Below are 9566 nucleotides of genomic sequence, written 5' to 3'. Positions count from 1 at the left end.
TGAGAAAGAAGAAGAAAAAAAACCCCCAAAGTTAGCAGAAGGAAAGAAATCATGAAGATCAGAAATAAATGAAAAACAAATGAAGGAAACAATAGCAAAGATCAGTAAACCTAAAAGCTGGTTCTTTGAGAAGATAAACAAAATTGATAAACCATTAGACAGACTCATCAAGAAAAAAAGGGAGAAGACTCAAATCAACAGAATTAGAAATGAAAAAGGAGAAGTAACAACTGACACTGCAGAAATACAAAGGATCATGAGAGACTACGACAAGCAACTATATGCCAGTAAGATGGACGACCAGGAAGAGATGGACAAATTCTTAGAAAAGCACAACCTTCTGAGACTAAACCAGTAAGAAATAGAAAATATAAACAGACCAATCACAAGCACTGAAATTGAAACTGTGATTAAAAATCTTACAACAAACAAAAGCCCAGGACCAGATGGCTTCACAGGCGAATTCTATCAAACATTTAGAGAAGAGCTAACACTTATCCTTCTCAAACTCTTCCAAAATATAGCAGAGGGAGGAACACTCCAAGACTCATTCGACAAGGCTACCATCACCCTGATACCAAAACCAGACAAAGATGTCACAAAAAAAGAAAACTACAGGGCAATATAACTGATGAACTTAGATGCAAAAATCCTCAACAAAATACTAGCAAACAGAATCCAACAGCACAATAAAAGGATCATACACCATGATCAAGTGGGATTTATCCCAGGAATGCAAGGATTCTTCAATATACTCAAATCAATCAATGTGATACACCGTATTAACAAACTGAAGGATTAAAACTTTATGATAATCTCAATAGATGCAGAAAAATATTTCGACAAAATTCAACACCCATTTTATGATAAAAACTCTCCAGAAAGTAAGCATAGAGGGAACCTCCCTCAACATAATAAAGGCCATATATGACAAACGCACAGCCAATATCATTCTCAATGGTGAAAAACTGAAACCATTTCCACTAAGATAGGGAAGAAGGCAAGGTTGCCCACTCTCACTACTATTATTCAACATAGTTTTGGAAGTTTTAGCCACAGCCATCAGAGAAGAAAAAGAAATGAAAAGAATCCAAATCGGAAAAGAAGAAGTAAAGCTGTCACTGTTTGCAGATGACATGATACTATACATAGAGAATCTAAAGATGCTACCAGAAAACTACTAGAGCTAATCAATGAATTTGGTAAAGTAGCAGGATACAAAATTAATGCACAAAAATCTTTCATTCCTATACACTAACGTTGAAAAATCTGAAAGAGAAATTAAGGAAACACTCCCATTTACCATTGCAACAAAAAGAATAAAGTACCTAGGAATAAACCTACCTACAGAGACAAAAGACCTGTATGCAGAAAACTATAAGACAATGATGAAAGAAATTAAAGATGATACCAACAGATGGAGAGATATACCATGTTCTTGGATTGGAAGAATCAACATTGTGAAAATGACTGTACTACCCAAAGTAATCTACAGATTCAGTACAATCCCTATCAAACTACACTGGCATTTTTCACAGAACTAGAACAAAAAACTTCACAATTTGTATGGAAACACAAAAGACCCCGAATAGCCAAAGCAGTCTTGAGAAAGAAAAATGGAGCTGGAGGAATCAGACTCCCTGACTTCAGGCTATACTACAAAGCTACAGTAATCTAGACAATATGGTACTAGCACAAAAACTGAAATATAGATCAATGGAACAGGATAGAAAGCCCAGAGATAAACCCAGGCACATATGGTCACCTTATCTTTGATAAAGGTGGCAAGAGTATACAATGGAGAAAAGACAGCCTATTCAGTAAATGGCGCTGGGAAAACTGGACAGCTACATGTAAAAGAATGAAATTAGAACACTTCCTAACACCATATACAAAAATAAACTCAAAATGGATTTGAGACCTAAATGTAAGGCCAGAGACTATCAAACTCTTAGAGGAAAACATAGGCAGAACACTCTATGACATAAATCACAGCAAGATCCTTATTGACCCACCTCCTAGAGAAATGGAAATAAAAAGAAAAATAAACAAATAGGACCTAATGAAACTTAAAAGATTTTGCACAACAAAGAAAGCCATAAACAAGACGAAAAGACAACCCTCAGAATTGGAGAAAATATTCTCAAACGAAGCAACTGACAAAGGATTAATCTCCAAAATATATAAGCAGCTCATGCAGCTTAATATCAAAAAAAAAACAAACAACCCAATCCAAAAATAGGCAGAAGACCTAAACAGACATTTCTTCAAAGAAGATATACAGATTGGCAACAAACACATGAAAGGATGCTCAACATCACTAATCATTAGAGAAATGCAAATCACAACTACAATGAGGTATCACCTCACACCAGTCAGAATGGGCATCATCAAAAAATCTACAAACAATAGATGCTGGAGAGAGTGTGGAGAAAGGGAACTCTCTTGCACTATTGGTGGGAATGTAAATTGATACAGCCGCTGTGGAGAACAGTATGGAGGTTCCTTAAAAAACTAAAAATAGAACTACCATATGACCCAGCAATCCCACTACTGGGCATAAACCCTGAGAAAACCATAATTCAAAAAGTCATGTACCACAATGTTCATTGCAGCACTATTTACAATATACAGGACATGGAAGCAACCTAAGTGTCCATCGACAGATGAATGGATAAAGAAGATGTGGCACATATATACAATGGAATATTACTCAGCCATAAAAAGAAACGAAATTGTTATTTGTCGTGAGGTGGATGGACCTAGAGTCTGTCATACAGAGTGAAGTAAGTCAGAAAGAGAAAAACAAATACCATATGCTAACACATATATATGGAATCTAAAAAAAAAAAGTTTCTGATGATCCTAGGGACAGGACAGGAATAAAGACGCAGATGTAGAGAATGGACTTGAGGACACGGGTTGGGGGGAAGGGTAAGCTGGGACAAAGTGAAGGAGTGTCATTGACATGTGTACTCTACCAAATGTAAAATAGATAGCCAGTGCGAAGCAGCTGCATAGCACAGGGAGATCAGCTTGGTGCTTTGTGACCACCTAGAGGGGTGGGATAGGGAGGGTGGGAGGGAGATGCAAGAGGGAGGGGATATGGGAATATACGTATACATATAGCTGATTCACTTTGTTATACAGCAGAAACTAACACAACACTGTAAAGCAACTATACTCCAATAAAGATGTTAAAAAAGGAAAAACCAACATACCAAATTTGGGGAATGCAATCAGTGGTACTTAGAGAAAAATATATAGCATTAAACTATATTAGTAAATAAGAAAGGTCTGGGACTTCCCTGGTGGTCCAGTGGTAAAGAGTCCACCTTCCAACGTAGGGCACGTGGGTTTGATCCCTGGTTAGGGAACTAAGATCCCACATGCTGTGGGGCAACTAAGCCCACGTGACACAACTAGAGAGCCGGTGTGCCACAAACTACAGAGCCCACACACTGTGGAGCCCATGCACCACAACTACAGAGCCCACGCATCCTGGAGCCTGCATGCCACAACTAGAGTGAGAAATCCCGCACACCACAACTAGAGAGAAGTCCATGTGCCACAACTAGAGAGAAGCCTGTGTGCCACAACTAGAAAGAAGCACACATGCCACAGTGAAGAGCCTGGGTGCCGCAACACAAGATGCCACATACTGCAATGAAGATCCTGTGTGCTGCAAGTAAGACCTGATTCAGCCAAAAAAAAAAAAAAAAAAAAATATATATATATATATATATATTTAATAATAAATAAATAAATATTTTAAAAAAGAAGGAAGATCTGAAATTATTGACCTCAGCTTCCAATTTAAGAAACTACAAAAAGAAGAGCAAATGAAATACAAAGCAAGCAAAAGGAGATAAAAATCAAAACAGAAAGTCAATGGGTAGAAACAAAACAATATAGAAAACCGACAAAAACTGAAAACTGGTTCTTTGAAAAGAAAAGTAAAATTGATAAACTTTTAGCCAGACTGATCAGAAAAAAAAAGATACAAAATACCAATATCGGGAATGAAAGAGATGACATTACTACAAATCCTACAGATATTAAAAGGATAGCAAGTGAATATTATGAACAACTGTGCATATTCCTTCCCCCTAAAAATACTTCTATGAAGAGAGCATTACTCTGATAATGAAAGCAGACAAAGACAGTTCAGGAAAAGAAAACTACAGACGAATATCCCTCATAAATATAAATGTTAAAATTTTCTTAAAATTTTAACAAATCGAATCTGAAAATCTGTAATAAGAATAATACTAAGTGTCCATCATCGGATGAATGGATAAAGAAGATGTGGCACATATATACAATGGAATATTACTCAGCCATAAAAAGAAACGAAATTGAGGTATTTGTAGTGAGGTGGATGGAGTTAGAGGCTGTCATACAGAGTGAAGTATGTCAGAAAGAGAAAAACAAATACAGTATGCTAACACATATATATGGAATCTAAGGAAAAAGAAAAGAAAAAAGGTCATGAAGAACCTAGTGGCAAGACGGGAATAAAGACACAGACCTACTAGAGAATGGACTTGAGGATATGGGGAGGGGGAGGGGTAAGATGTGACAGGGTGAGAGAGTGGCATGGACATATATACACTACCAAATGTAAAATAGATAGCTAGTGGGAAGCAGCCGCATAGCACAGGGAGATCAGCTCGGTGCTTTGTGACCACCTAGAGGGGTGGGATAGGGAGGGTGGGAGGGAGGGAGGCGCAAGAGGGAAGACATATGGGAACATATGTATATGTATAACTGATTCACGTTGTTATAAAGCAGAAGCTAACACACCATTGTAAAGCAATTATACTCCAATAAAGATATTAAAAAAAAAAGAAAAATAAAAGAATAATACATGATGCCTAAGTGGATTTTACCCGAAGACTGCAGGTTGTTTTAACATTTGAAAATCAGTCAATATCATTCCTCATGTTGAAGAACCATCTGATCAACTCAATAGATAAAAAGAAAACATTTGACAAAATCCAACCTCCTTTCATGATAAAACCCAGGAAACCAAGAATAGATGAAAACTTTCTCAAACTGATACAGGGCATCTACAAAAACCTACAGCTAACAGCATAGTTAATGTTGAAAGACAATGCTTTCCCGCTAAGGTCAGGGACAAGGCAAGTATGTCCATTCTCACTACTTTTATTTGACAGTGTACTGGAGACTAGCCAGTATAATACGGTAAAAAAAAAAAAAGAAGTCATGCAGGCTAGAAAGGAAGGGATAAACCTGTCTTTATTTGCAGGTGACTTGATTATCTGTGTAAAAATCTCATGGAATCTACAGAAAAATTTTCTGTAATACAAATGAGTGAGTTTAGAATGGTTGCAGTATCTATCAACATATAAAACTCAATTACATTTTTATGAACTAGCAACAATCAATTGGAAATTGAAGCAAAAGTACTGTTTATAATAGCATAGGAAATTAAAAATGCTTAGGGTTAGTCTGCTGAAAGATATCAATTCTACCTATATTAATTTGTAAATTAAGTCTATTTTAAATCAAATTCTTTACCAGGTTTTTCAAGGGAATTTACAAACTAATTGTAAAATAACTATTAAAAAAAAACACAAAACAGCTCATACAGCTCAATATGAAAAAAAAGACCGAATCAAAAAATGGGCAGAAGACCTAAATAGACATTTCTCCAAAGAAGATATACAGATTGCCAACAAACATATGAAAGGATGCTCAATATTGCTGATTATTAGAGAAATGCAAATCAAAACTACAATGAGGTATCACCATACACCCGTCAGAATGGCTGTCATCAAAAGGTCTACAAATAATAAATGCTGGAGAGGGTGTGGAGAAAAGGGAACCCTCCTACACTGTTGGTGGGAATGTAGATTGATACAGCCACTACGGAAAACAGTATGGGATTCCTCAAAAAACTAAAAATAGAGTTGCCATATGACCCAGCAATTCCACTCCTAGGCATATACCTGGACAAACTATAATTTGAAAAGATACATGCACCCCTATGTTCATAGCAGCACTCTTTACAGTAGCCAAGACATGGAAACAACCTAAATGTCCATCGACAGATTAATGGATAAAGAAGATGTGGTATATATACACAATGGAATACTGGAATCAGCCATAAAAAAGCATGAAATAATGCCATTTGCAGCAACATGGATGAAACTAGAGATTATCATACTAAGTGAGTAAGTAGGAGAAGGATAAATATATACATCACTTATATGTGGGATCTTTAAAAAATGATACAAATGAACTTATTTATAAAACAGAAACGGATTCACAGACATTGAAAACAAATTTATGGTTACCAAAGGGGAAAGGCGGGGGAGGAATAAATTAGGAGGTTGGAATGAACAGATACACACTACTATGTACAAAATAGATAAACAGGGACTTCCCTGGTTGTCCAGTGGTTAAGACTATGCCTTCCAATGCAGGGGGTGTGGGTTCGATCCCTGGTTGGTGAGCTAAGATCCCACATGTCTCGTGGCCAAAAAACCAAAACATAAAACAGAAGCAATATTGTAACAGATTCAATAAAGACTTTAAAAATGGTCCACATCAAAAAAATCTAAAAAAAAGAAAAAATAGATAAACAACAAGGTTCCCTACTGTATAGCACAGGGAACTATATTCAATTATTCAATATCCTGTAATAACCTATAATGGAAAAGAAGCTGAAAAAGATATATGTATATGTTTGTGTGTGTGTGTGTATATATATATAAAACTGAGTCACTTTGCTGTACACCAGAAACTAACAACATTGTAAATCAAATATACTTCAATTAAAAAATAAACAAAAATATTAATGTGATAATTTACGAGAAGAGTGCTGTAGGCACAGGAACAGAAAAATACACCAATTAGAATGAATTAGAGAGCCTGGAAAAGGACATTATTGAGAACTTGATCTGTGCTAGAAGTAGCATTATATGAGTATATATATACACATTCATACAGCTATATCCATTTTAATATTCATCTAATATCTCCCTTCCTTCTTTCCTTCCTCTATTCCTCCCTCCCTCCCTTCTCTCCTATCTGTCTATCTATCTACCTACCTATCTAATCTATCTGTTATCTATCTCCCCATGAGTTCACATTGATAGCTGTAATTCCAATTCAAGGCACAGGGTTTATTTTATCCTTCCTTTCCTATTTACAACTCCCTTCTCTGACAGTGAGAAAACTGGCTCCCATTTACACAATATATTTTTTTATTTACTCAGTCCTAGAATGTACATAACATAGTTTCAGAGGTGTTAATTTTTGCCTCTGTGAAAAATAAGCCTACTAATTAGTGTTCAGTGCTTGTTTAGGGACGTTTTGGGGTTTTAGCCTGAGGACATGTAGTCCTAATACTGTGTTCAAATGTTACCTGGGTTCTTTTCCCAGTCTCCCTTCAGTGTGGTTATGTTATTCATGTGATATGCAGTTTGGTTCATTTGGGGGGAGGGATTGGGTTAAATTTTAGTTTTATTAAATTTTCCCCTTACTTGATGATTTTACTTATTTTCCTTTTTTGAGTATGTGAAACACTAACACGGTTCCAAAAGTCTGGATTGTACCAAAAATTATATTCAGATAAGTGTCTTTCTCCCACCCATATTTCCTGTCTTTTCCATCCATTTCCTGACATGCCCCATAGGTATCTAGTCTTAGCTTATAGTTTATCTTTGTTTCTTTATGCTCAAGTGAGTAGACACATGTATATTTTCTTATTTTTTCCTTCTTTATTTTTATTTCTTCTTTCTTACACAATAGGTAGTATACTGTAGATAACCTTTTTTTAAAAAAAAGTTTATTTATTTATTTATTGGCTTAGTTGTGGCACGTGGGATCTTTCGTTGCGGCATGCAGGCTCTTCGTTGTGGTGCGCGGGCTTCTCTGTAGTTGTGGTGTGTGGACTCCAGAGCTCATGGGCTCTGTAGTTGCAGCATGTGGGCTATCTAGTTGTAGTGTGCAGGCTTAGTTGCCCCATGGCATGTGGAATCTTAGTTCCCTGACCAGGGATCGAACCGGTGTCCCCTGCATTGCAAGACAGATTCTTAACCACTGGACCACCAGGGAAGTCCCTCTAGATAACGTTTTGCACTTTGCTTTTTTTGTTTTTGTTAAACTTAACAGTAAATTCTGGAAATCATATCAATTCATAGAGATTTTCCTCTTTCAAAAAAATTCAAAAATTTTATTTTTTATTGAGGTAACATTGGTTTATAACACTAAGTTTCAGGTATGCAACATATTTCTACTTCTCTGCTCACCACCAAAAATTTAGTTTCGATCTGTCACCACACAGTTGATCCCCTTTACCCATTTCACCTTCCCTCACACCCCTTTTCCTCAGGTAACCACCACCAGAAAGAAAAATACCAAATGATTTCACTCATATGTGGAATATAAAAAAGAAACAAACAGAAACAAGAGAATGAACCAAATCCTCTGTCCTTTTTTTTTTTTTTAAACAACTTCCACTGTGGGAATGTACCATTGTTTATTTAGCCGCTGTTATTATGGACTGAATGTTTGTGTCCTCTCAAAATTCCTGTGTTGAAGTCCTAACCCCCATTATGATTGTATTAAGAGTTGGGGAGGTGTGCCTTGGGAGGTGATTAGATTTGGATGAGGGTAGAACCCCTTTCATGGGATTAGTGCTCTTATAAGAAGAGGAAGAGACACAAGAGCTCTCTCTCCATGAGTTTGTACAGCGGAAAAGACAGGTGAGCCAGAGAGAAGGCAGCTATCTGCAAGCCAGGAAGTGGGCCTTCACTAGACATCAAATCTGCTGGCACCATGATCACGGACCTCCCAACCTTCAGAACTGTGAGAAATAAATTTCTGTTGTTTAAGCCACCCAGTTTATGGTATTTTGTTATGGTAGCCAGAGCAGACTAAAACAAAGTGTGGCATTTGGATTGTTGAAAATATTCTGCAACTGCAAACAATGCTTTGATAATAAACATCACGCAATGTATTTTCTTATTGTCGGGTATATCTTCAGGGTAAATTCCTAGAAACGGGATTGCTAATTCAAAAGGTAAGTGCATGGGTAGTTTTGTTAGATACTGCCAAATTACCCTTTACAAAAGTTGTACTAATTCACATTTCCTCCAACAATTTATGAGATGCTTGTTTATCCACTTCCTCACCATCAGAGTGGGTTGTCATTTTAAAAACTTGATAATGCGATAGGTAAGAAATGGTATTTTAGTGTAGTTTTAATTTTCTTTTCTCTTATGAGTGAGGTTGAAAAAATTTTCATTTTTGTATATAATTTTTTGAATTGCCTTTTATCTTTTGCCAGTTTTTCTTTGTTTTTATTTTTGTTTTTTCCCTCTTTCCCCCTCAATTTTTAAGTTACTTATATACTGGCATATTGGTCTTTTATCTGTAATGTATGTTGCAAATATTTTCTTGCAGTCTGTCGATTGTCTTATGACTTTGTTTATGGTGATATTTGCCATGAAAAATCATTATTTTTTATTTTAATCAAATTTATCGGGGGACTTCCCTGGTGGTGCAGTTGTTAAGACTCCGTGCTCCCAATG

At 36.3% G+C, this 9566-nt stretch overlaps 1 long non-coding RNA gene across 1 annotated transcript in view; it reads right to left on the bottom strand.

Moving 5' to 3' along the window:
• Positions 1-3079: 3079 nt before the first annotated feature.
• Positions 3080-9566, bottom strand: part of LOC309630857 — a 28137-nt gene continuing 21650 nt past the window's right edge. Inside the window, exons 4-5 of the long non-coding RNA XR_014245952.1 lie at positions 3601-8046; positions 3080-3445 (exon numbers count right to left, since the gene is read on the bottom strand). This is a non-coding gene — a long non-coding RNA (uncharacterized lncRNA). The remainder of the gene's footprint in view (positions 3446-3600; positions 8047-9566) is intronic.

The sequence above is a fragment of the Balaenoptera borealis genome (assembly GCF_965194805.1).
Source record: "Balaenoptera borealis genome assembly, chromosome: 6".
Taxonomy (NCBI): Eukaryota; Metazoa; Chordata; class Mammalia; order Artiodactyla; family Balaenopteridae; genus Balaenoptera; species Balaenoptera borealis.
Note: the sequence above shows the minus strand (reverse complement) of the source record. Positions and strands in the feature narration are given on the sequence as shown.